Genomic DNA, 12,030 nt, shown 5'->3' with positions numbered 1-12,030 from the left:
GGAGCGCTACTGCAGTCTTTGAAGGGCTGTAGACCATATGCAGGCAGCTTTACGGCTTCATGGGGGGCTGAGGCAGGCCTTTACCATGCGTGGTGAAGGACAGACCCGACACCCATGACATCGACATTGCTGGCCCTGCGATGGGGTCATAGGTAGAGCCAGTACCAGATACAATCATCCTCAGAGCCCCAGCATGGGAGAACATGGGATGGCAAACACGTGACATATCGTGACTTTTCATGTACAGTTCATTATTATCAGACCAGTTGGTCCCATTTACATATTAGACATTGATTGTCTACTTTTGTTCACAGTACACATCATTGGCATTACCGTGAACTATCTGGTAAGAAACCATTAATACATATATGAAAAATGCTACTGTTCACCACAGCGTGTGTAGTAAATAACGCTAGGTTTCTCACTTAGGTTTCTCCTCATTGCAGACAGTTCACAAAGTACACCTACTTTCTTGACTACAGGTATGATTACATATATTGCATTCAGATACAACACCAGCACCCATGGGCATATAAAACAATCATGTTTTCATTTATTTTTTTATTTTAGAGTGGTCCCTGAGGAAGGTACCATCTGGATACCGAAATGCATCGGGCACGCAACAAAGATGTGTTATCTTCTAATGTTGATTGAAATTATTGAAAAATATTATGATAATTGTGCTAAGCTGGTCTCTTCGAACGGTGCAAAATTAAGCTTTGCTCGTAGGCTGGGACGATGGTGCCCCGAACAAGTAATGACTCTATATGGTTTAGTTAGTATGGCAAAGGCCCTGTACGGTGCGGAGGTGTGGGGCTTCAGAGACTGTAAACAACTACAAGTAGAGGAAGACAAATTTCTCCGCAGAATCCTGAAAATCCCACACTCCACCTCTGCCGAAATTACTCACACAGAACTTGGGATTCCATATATTTCAGACTATGTCAAGTTGAGGCCAATTATAGCATGTATCAGAATTTGGACCAACCCAGAGGCAGCATTGAGCAGGGAAATTGTCACAGACTGTTTGCAAAGGGATAAGGGGTTACAAATCCCCTGGTTAAAATACGTTAAATGCACTTTAGGGAATATAGACCAGCATCTCCTTTTTAGTGACCATTCCTCAATTTCTATCAGTTGTAAATCAAGGGTCAAAAAGTTGCTTTTAGAAAAATTTGAAACTGTTAGACTTGGTCCTGGACCCTTAAAGAGATCAATAGCAGCTCATGGTCTAAAGTTAGGACTCCTAACTTCTGTGAATACCGAAATGAGTAAGTGCCTTCTCTGAATACCAAAATGAGTACGTGCCTTCTGTAAATCCCAAAATGGTAGTAAGTTTAGGATTTTGTCTTAAGTTAGTTCTGTGAATCGGGCCCTATGATTTTTAAGGTAAATTTGTAAAATATTGCTGTTGTATATCTGTAAAATATGTACATTTCAGTTCAGTTATAATTGGCATTGCATTCTTTGCAACCACCACAACCTTGCTTACACTAATTCTTTATTTACATCCAAACTTGCTAGCACTATGATGTTGTTTATAATTGAATATTTATTTAGTATAAATGTGATGGCATGGGACTTTATAGTTAGATGATTAGTTGGCACTGCTTCAAGCTGTTTGTTTTGCTGACACCTACGAGTGGGTCTTATTTTTACTTATGTGTTAATAAAACATTATAAACATCCTATTCGTGCTGTGACCTCTGTCATAACAATTTGCTGACGATTTATATGAAAGAAAGGCCTGCAGCAGAATTCCATGTTTTTGAAGGTCCAAGAAGCTTTCCATGCAAGTGCCATTCAAACGAATCTTGTCAAGGTTCCCTAGAGGTTTGCTCTACAATTATATACCCGCCTAAAATACCGTCAGAACATCCACATACAGAGATAAGGTAACCGTTGTACATTGTGGCAGTTGTTTTTAAATACCTTTATCTGATGTATGACGCATCTACGAAGAATTTGCGGGTTTGACTTAATCGAGCGGCTATGCGCATGAGAGTGAGAAGTTGGCAGCAGCAACGCATGCGCAATTTACATGGCACACCACTGCACATTATACGTCATAGTTTTAACGTGCCACCATTTTAAGTGGTAAACTAGTGTGCAGATAGCATTTATGATCCTCAAACATGCCGATTACGACTTTACGAGTCACTAGGAACATTACTTCATGGAGGTAGGTAACTGAAGAAATACATTTGAAAAAAGAATAAGTAAGCAGTAAGCACATATAAACTATTAAAAACTTGATCAAAGAAAATAATAGGAAGCAGTTTGTAGGAAATAGTTAGTGTATCTCAGTAGTCACAATAGACATTCAGTATATGTAACACTCCTTTTTATTTTTGAAAACCTTTGGCATTTATTACATCCTTACTAAACAAAGGGATGGTTAGTTTAAATTTATTTGAACAACAGTAAATTTTTTTTAGAAAATAGGTAAATCGACAAGCTTGTTTAATAAATTACAGCTACCTACACATGTTCAAAGCAGAAGGAGAAACAACTAAAGGTTTTAATAACACTATGGCACAGAGTAATGCATTGAGCCAGCCTTCTGCGTTTTAAAATGAACTAGGCAAACTGTCAATGAGGTGGCAAACTGGCATATATTGTTTGCTAATTACTTTGTTGCAATTGATGGAAAGGCATTTGACACAGAAAGGAATAGATTGTAAGTCTTAGGGCGCTGGCTACAAATGTGAATTCAATGAAATGGTGGATATTTACATCAGGGATCAACTTGTATTTCATTGCTTCTCAAAAAAGATGTGAGAAAGTCTATTGGCGTGCAGGAATCCAACTTTACAAGAGGTGATAGATATTGCTAAGGGAATTGAGAGATCTCTTATATCATGAAGGAGAGTTATGATTCAATTTTTTTTGTTCGTTAGAGGTGTGGCTCCAAGAGTCACACAGCTGATTTCCAAGTTTGTCCAGCTACAGGTAAGAAATGTATGAAGTGTCAAAAATGCCCCCATTTTTTGCATTTGTGTGTTAAAATGTTAAAAGTAACAGTTTTCCTAGAGTTGAAGTGAGTACCAATGACCAGTTTGATGAAGAGGTATGTTCTAACATAGTTATTCAGTAGAAGACTCTTCAAGTAAGATGACGGTACCTTTAGGATTTGTTGAAATAGGTACAGTAGAGTTAAAAGCCATGGCTGACTCAGGATCACCCATTACCATTATTTCAAATCACATGTATATTGAGATTTGGCAACATGTAACATTGTGTGATACAGATGTAAAACCAAAAGAATTTGAAGAGTTTGATATAGACATGTTAGGATACTTTATCTTTTAAAGCAGATCTATTAATAACATTCCACCCAAATTAATTCCACCCAAATGAAGCGGGCCTTTTCTCAGGCCCCTCCTACTCCTTGCACTAGACCCACTGGGTAATTACTATCAATAGTCGCAGACCTGACTTCAATTACTAATGCCCCAGCATTATGCCTGATCACAAGATGGCTGTCCTGGGCTTTCCAACAAACTCACCCGGACCACGAAATGGAGCAAATGAGACCCGGAGAACCGATGACAGGGAGCCTACCTTGTGATATGTCATTAACTCGCCCAGGTTGCCACGCTGTCACGGCAACTAAAGAATAAATCCACAGGCCCGAAAGTAAAAGTCTCCTATACCCTGCACCTTTAATGACCACACTTGGCCCAGTTCGGGACCGCACACAGCCGACGCATCCCCGTTGATGTGCCCCTTCAAATTAAAAACAAAGATACACTGCGAATGCCCCATGGAGCAACTCGACCCCTACAAGTGGGTCGCGGCAATAAGGAGGCACAGACCAGCTGCTAAGTGACTTGGACGCCTGACCCCAAAATGGCGGCTCCGTGAGTGCAGTAACCCCTGATCAGCATTTCCAGACAGCGTGAGAAGCGACGCTGTACCTCACCAAACCACGCCTGACCCCAAAATGTTGGTCCCATGAGTGCTGCCTCCACTGATAAGCTTTTGCAGACAGCGTGAGGAACGACGCTGTTCCACGACATCCCGCACCAGACTGTTTATTAATTTTGGCTAAAATAAATGACCCAATCTGGGGATCAATTGCCCAAACATCTCCTGAAGCCGGAAGCCCTGGGAGTGAAAGGAATCTAAGGGGCTGACCCAACTTAAGGCAGCATATCACAGCCACCTCCCGCTGAAACGCCCAGCACCACAACTTCCCCCAGGACACTGCTTGCAATTTATCAAGCCCACTCTCTATCCTAACTTGACCACTTTATAAAGGTCCCCTAACAATACAATCGACAGCAGATGAGTGTCCCCCACATCACACATTATCACACTGACCTCCTTCCACCTTTGAACAGGGCAACAATGAATCATAGCTAGCTGTTCCTACCATCCTTACGCCAAGGTTAATCTTCCAAACATAGTCTCATGGCTCCCTTATTAGTGAGGGCCCTCATTCGCCTTCCAGTCTCACTTCGTGACCCACATCCCCTAGATGACAGCCCCTGACCAGTATGGATCCCTCACCCTATCAGAATCACGGTCCTCCCTTGAAGGAAACGCAACAATGTCACTGGGCATGCCAATTTCCACCAACTCCCCATACCGTCCTACTTGAAACCTCACGGCGTGAACTTCTTCGCAATTAGCTTCCCCCAACCTCTTCCTTAAAGCAAAAAGAAATTCAAACATAGACTAATTAGACAGCATCCAGAAATACTGTTTGTGGGCACATATCACTGCTCCTCCAAAGGGCAGATAAAGATGGATCTCATCTTCCACACTGAAAGACCCAATAACTGGAACGCAACATTCAGAACGCAACTTCACATCTCCAAATCTACGACTACTAAGCATAGCTGCAAACTGATGACCTCGCACTCTAACCACTGGACAAGGAGCGGGAACACATCTGTGACCATCTACTTGAACGGCACAGTCTTGACACAGGCATACAATGAGAACCTAGAGGCCTTCGACTCCCTCTTCCCCTCACTCCAAACCATCCACTTACACACGTTTCAACCTTCCCTGACCCAGTACTCATCCCCGGACAACCTGCCGCACCAGGTGGAGCAGACAACCAACCCCGCGCTCTTGCCAGAACCACCATCCTTCCCTATCGAGTCACCATCCATTCCTCCGCCCCACGAATCGTGATCTCAAACTCGCCGATGAACGTCAAACCCAACCTCCCCCCATGATTCACCTACAACATCATGACCCTGGCCTGCCGGCACTGTCCACTAACGACACCATCCCACCGCTAGACATCAAGAGGATGAAACCACAACATGACCCAATGCCTCCCCTACCCAGGGTCCCAAACAGAGGCAGCATGGTCTACACAAGCAGCAATAGGCACCATAACACAGTCACGCCCTCCACCTCACGGGATGACCCCACCCAAGACTCCCTCACCTCGCTCCAGAAAACATGGTGCAGCGTCTCGCCCTACTAGAAAGCCAGCTAAAAATGATATTCCTGGGCCTAAATGAAATCTTAACCAACTCCGACAAGGCCCGAAAGCCCCAGCAATCCCCTCCCAGGGATGCCACACTGACCAGCTCCAACCAACTAAAGCGCCCTATTGGGTCCTTAATCCCCCCGTGACCCGAATTCATAGACCCATAAAAACTGACACAGAGATCCCGACAGGGAGACCCATAAGAACCAAAGCCCCAGTGTCCTGGTAACAGAGACTCATAAGAACAGATACAGTGATCCCGACACAGAGACCCATAGGAACCAAAGCCGCAATGTCCTCAGAAGAAGCGCCTGATCTAGCCTCAACGTATGACTCTCCTGCCACAGCCTCCCTAAAATCGGAGACGCTAGCAACTTAATTCTTGGCGACCTAAACCTATGTTGGAATAAACTGAAAAACCCGCTAATTCAAACCCTAAACAATCTTCTCTGTGACAACAATTTATCCAAACACTGCTCAGAGGAAAAGCACAATAAAGGAGTACCTTGGATGCCATTATCGCTCAACGAGACACAATTACGATTGACCACATACTCCCCGTGGACTGGTGGGATGACCATATTATCCTATTCCACATCAACCAAAAAGTTCTATCACAGCCACCAGTTCAAGACCCCCTCAAATGGGCTAGAAATCTCTGCCAGATTCCTCTTGTCATCCTAGAAGAAAGGATAAGCTCGCTCCTCTCCAGCGTCAATGATCATCTGACCACAAATGAACTCACCTCGCTCTCCAACTCAAATATGTTGGCCATGCTTGATCGACTAGCCCTCCTGAAATAAAAAAAGGAAGAGCCATTCCTTCCAGATCATGGTTCAACTCTGACATCAACTCCGAAAGGAGACAACTAGGAGCCACAGAAAGACGCTGGAGGAACAATCCTACTAATATCCTCCGTGAACAACTCAGAGCACTTCGTAGGAAGTACATTTATCACATCAAGAACAAAAATAAAAAGAATTTTGCTCCATGCTGGAGAGCATAAAAAACAGACGCAACGAAAACTTTAACATCATCTGGCAACAAGCCTTCAAGCCCGCTACGTCCTCAGTGCTGGCGTCCAAAGAACTATGCAACAACTTTGCCAACTTCTCTAATGACAAGATCACCAAGATTGAGCTCTCACTGGATACCAAAAGCACCCCCCCACCAATAACAGCACGTATGGTCCTTATGATAATGCTCCCATACCACCTACCAAACACTGGCTGCTCTTCCACCCGATTCAGGAAGCTGAGATAGTCAAACTGATCCCCACCTCCAATCCCTCATCTCACGCCCTAGATCCCATACCCCTCCAACTGACCAAAATGCTAAAACTCTCCGTAGCCCCGCTTTGGTGCAAGATCATAAACAGCTCCCTGAAAAGCAGAGTCATTCCAGACTGCCTAATAGTGGGACATGTCACGCCACTGCTGAAAAAACCCGGCCTTGACAGAAAGGTTTTGAATAACTTTAGACCTGTCTCTAACCTTTCTGTTCTATCCAAAATCCTAGAAATATGTGTACTCCAACAACTAACCCAACACATAGACAGTATCAATCTCCTTGACTCCCATCAGTCTGGCTTTAGAAAAGGCTGAAGCACTGAAACTGCAGTCCTCAACATCATCAATGATATCCACAAATCACTTGATTCAGACCAATGCTGCCTCCTCATTCTCCTAGACCTATTGGCAGCATTCGACACAGTAGATCACAAAATGTTCATTAAGGCTATCCAAGAAAAGGCCGGACTTGATGAGGTGGACCTCCAATGGTTCTCCTCATTCCTACACAACCACACCCAAAGAATTAAAATCAAAAACTTTGTGTCTGACCTTCACCCAGTCAGCAGGGGAGTCCCTCAAGGTTCAGTGCTCTCCCTGCAACTTTTCAACATTTACATGGAACTCCTCACCTCCCTACTCAAAAAAGCCAACATTCCCTTCCACCTATATGCAGACGATACACAGATTTACTTGGAAACCTCCTCCATCAAGGACATTCAAAGACTCAATGACACATTGAGAGAAGACCAACACTGGCTGCCAAGTAACCACCTAAAACTGAATCCTGACAAAACAGAAATATTTCTCATCTCAAACAAAGAAGAGACCCCAAATTGCTGAATGGCTAAAATCTATTGATGCGCTTAATGGGAACCTCACCCTGGCCGACTCTGTAAAATCACTACGTATCATGCTAGACCCGAAATTGGACATTACCAAACATATTTAGAACTCAGCTAAAACATTTCATCCTGCCCAATAATCTCAAACAAGCCACCCAAGCATTGGTGTTGTCAAGACTAGACTATGGGAATGCAGTCCTCTCAGGAATAGCAATATCCCATCTTGCTTCCCTCAAAACGACTTTCAACGCACCAGCCAGAATGGTCACCGGAATTAAGAAATGTGATCACATTTCACCTGCACTCAGAGACCTTAAGTGGCTAACAGTTGAAATGCGGGCGAGCTTTAGAACAGCCTGCCTCACACACAAAGCCTTGCACACCGGCAAATCGGAATATCTGGCTTCCAAATTTAAAAAATCTAGTTAGACCAAGAATCTCAGATGTTCGAACACTCTTCTACCCATCCCACAGAAAACACGAAAATAAAAAACAGCGGCACGGTCCTTCACGGGGAACGCACACAAAATCTGGAACTATATTCCCCCTCACATAGGAACTATTGACTCTTTTGCAAAATTCAAAAGTCAGCTCAAAGTCCTGTTCCTCAACCGTTCCCTAGTGAATTAATAGGACCAGTCCGATCGCTGAAGCAAACACCTCACACCGCTTCGACTCTGTGTCCCCAAGACTTCTACACTCAAGACCCCACTCTCCTCACTCCTCCCCAAAAGTAGAGCTCTGCTCATGATAGTAACTTTCCTCTAAGACGTTTCAAGACCTCAGCACCTCACGGTTATGCTACGGATTAGAACTCTCCGCCAATAACCTATACTATTATTGTATTATGTGATTTTCTGCATTGTAACTGATGTAAAGCACTCCAATACCCTGGGTCAGGTCAGCGCTATATAAAACTTCTTAAAGAAAAAAATACATAAAATAATACCAAAATGTATGTAGCGTAAAAAGGAAGAAAACATTTGGGGAAACTTGGAATAATTTTGAAACTTACCTCATCAGAAGCCATTGTTTTAGACAAAATACCAATAGCACATGTCACTGGAGGGAGTGAAGGAAGTGTTCAATTAACCTCAGGGAGTATTTTAAATGAATATCAAGCAGTTTTTGCAGATCACATGGGTTGTGTGAAAGGTTTCAAGCATGTGATTAAGTTAAAAGACAATGCCATTCCAATAAACACAAAGTGTGTCCAGTTGCACTTTGAGTGGATTTCCACTATATGAGTTATTTTTAAAAAACCTGGCAGTATCAGGTTGTGTGCGTACTTGAGATCTTTGAATAAAAGTATTATTGTGAATTGTCATCTACTGCCTAGGATACATGAGATGTTAGTGGCCACTCTGGGTCAAACTTGTATTTATTGATATATCTCAAGTCAACATATCACCGGGTGAAATTGTCAAAGGAGTCAAAAGACTATACTACATTTGTGTTTCCTTTTGGAGTTTTTAGGTACATAAGACTGCCAATTGGGCTGGTATCAGCCACCAGCGTGTTTCAAAAACTGATGGATGTTATTTTTAGGGATGTGAAAGGAGTTGAGAAGTTTCAAGCCGATATACTGGTACATGCAAGTAACATTGAGGAGCACAATGAAATATTAAATACTGTACTAGCCATTATCAGAACAAAAGATATGAAAATAAATGTAAATTTTTACAACATGAGATAGCGCAGTTAGGGCCAGAGGAATAAAACCCAATGAAGACTTAGGGCCATATGTATCATCATGACCAATTGCGATTTCTAAATAGCGATTTTTAAGGAATCGCTATTTAGAAATCGCAAAATGGTATGTATGTAGGAAATTGCTTCTTTTTAGCGATTCCTCAACATTCCTAAATTGCGATTAGAAAATTGCTAATCGCAAATTTCCCATTCATTTCTATGGGCTAATCGCAATTTAGGAATATTTTCAAGGGTGCAGGGGTGTCACAAGACCACCCTGCTGCATCCCTGAAAATGACATGTGTGGGCATATGGCACACATACATGCCCTAAGGGCATGTATGAGCATCATATGGCACCTTTGGATTTTAAATAAATTGTTTTTTTAAAAGAATTCGCAACACACCACCAACTAGAAGTTGGTGATAATTTGGGAATCCTTATGGGCATTTTTGAATTCATTTTCCTTTGATACATTGCATTTAAGGAATCGCACAATTTGCGATTCCTTAAGTGCAATCGCAAAATAAGGAATGGCAAATTTTGCGATTCCTTATTTTGCTGCCAAAATGTTTCATACATACCATTTAGCAAATTAGCATTCGCCTTTGCGAATGCTAATTTGCTTGATACATATGGCCCTTAGTCCTGGCTATTACTGAAGCACCAACACCTACAGACAAAGAAGCCCTCAAATCTTTTATAGGTCTAAGTGAATACTACTCTTGTTCTATCAATGGTTACGCTAATAAGGTTGAACCTTTGCATCTGCTGGTAAGGAAAAGAGCAATGTTTGAATGGGGAAAGGAACAGTAGCATTAACAAAAAATGCTACTGCTGCTGCACCAGCTTTGCATCCTTTTGACTCTGATGGTAACAACATTGTCACTGTGGATGCAAGTGCTGTTGGCATTGGAGCTATTTTCACACAAAAAAAGTCAGGAATACACAGTGACTTTCATTTCAAGAGGAATTAAAGAATGATGAGTTGCCTTTGAGAGAGAAACCTTGGCATGTGTGTGGGCGGTTGAAAAATTGAAATTGTATCTTTGGGGTAAAGAATTCGACTTTGTTACTTATCATAAACCCCTTGTATTATATGATAGATGGTTGTGGCATAAGTACGCAAAAGACTTCATCTAGATTAGTCAGCTTGATTACTAAATTGCAGAAGTTTAATTTTCATATCAACTACATTGTTGGTGGACTTAATTGTCGTTCTGATTGTTCCAGCCGCGGTAGGTAGTGGGAGTACCTGCCAGGCGGTGACGTGGGGAGGGGGAGGGGCAGGGTGGGGGCTAGTAATCTATGGATTACGGATGTTTACAGGTAAGTACACACATAAATAAAAAAAAAGAATTTCGTTGAGTGCAGTGCATCCCCAAATGCGATGCAGTGCGCGCAACCAAATTTGTTTTATTTATTTATATGTTTACTTACCTATAAACGTTCGTAATCCATAGATTAATACCCCCCAGGCTGCCCCTCCCCATGTCACCGCCCGGCAGGTACTTCCACTACCGACCTCGGCTGGATTGTTTGGCCCGACTGCCTATCATAGATAAAGCTGATGACTGTTCAGAAGACATGGAGTATGTTGTAGTTTCCATTGATGCCACTACACTTATTGAGGGTGCTATTTCAGAAAAAGAATGGATAGAGGCATTGCAGGAAGATAACTTTTTTTTTAAAGTCATAGACTGAGCAACAAAGAATTGCCCACCATTAAGAAATGTAGATAATAGTTTAAAAAACTACCAACAAGTTAATGATGAATTATCCATATAGAATGGTATGTTGTTAAGGCAAGGATTGTTTGTTCCACCTTATCAACTAAGCAAAAAATTGTCGGATTAAGAACACAAAGGACATTCTGGTACCACACCACTGAAACTATTACTGGAGGCCAGGTATGGATGCAGAGGTCAATGTGTATGTGGATTCTTGTGTACAGTGTTTAAAAGCTAATGACCAGTGGAAAACAAGTAAAAATCCAAGGAGAGACAAGCCTGATACACAAAGGGGCTCATTAGGATATCAGGCGGAATCACTTCCACCCTACACCGCATCGGTCATGGGACCGACCGACACCCGGTATTCCCATATTGTACTATGAGAGCATGCATTCTGGTAATAAACCGGCCGTAATACATGCTCTCATAGTAAAATGGGGAGTGCGGTTCATCCCTGAACCTTGTGGCAGGCACCTTGAGGGATCAACTGAGGGGGCACCATAAAGCCCCCTCAGCCTGCAACCAAAGGCCGTGCACCAAAGGGGGCCCCTTAAGACGCTTTCCTGCATGGTTTCTATGTCGGACAGACCGGCATGGCAACCATGTCAGAAACCGTCACCGGAATCTCAAGACGGAAAGGCCCACCTTTGAGATTACTTGCCACTTTCTGCCTGGCAGATAGGCTCTTCAAGCCCATTGGAAGCCAGCCAGAATGACTGGTCAGATTCATTTCTGACCACCTCAATCAAAATGAAGCGATTGGAGAGGAATTCAACTGGCACATTACGATGCGGCTTGGAAGGCTCCGACCCTCAGTCGGAGCCTTCCGAGCTGCATCGTAATCGGCCCCAAAGTATTTAAAAAATAATTAAAAAATAAATCTATCGGGCACAACAATCCATGTCCACATTTTTATATTCGAAGTGCTGTAATATAATTGATTTCTCCAAAATATTTAACTACTGTAGTTTAGTTTAATAGTTTTAAATGACTAAACACTTGAATAATGGAACGTT

Source organism: Lissotriton vulgaris, chromosome 3_1, assembly GCF_964263255.1.
Source record: "Lissotriton vulgaris chromosome 3_1, aLisVul1.2, whole genome shotgun sequence".
NCBI lineage: Eukaryota > Metazoa > Chordata > Amphibia > Caudata > Salamandridae > Lissotriton > Lissotriton vulgaris.
Note: the sequence above shows the minus strand (reverse complement) of the source record.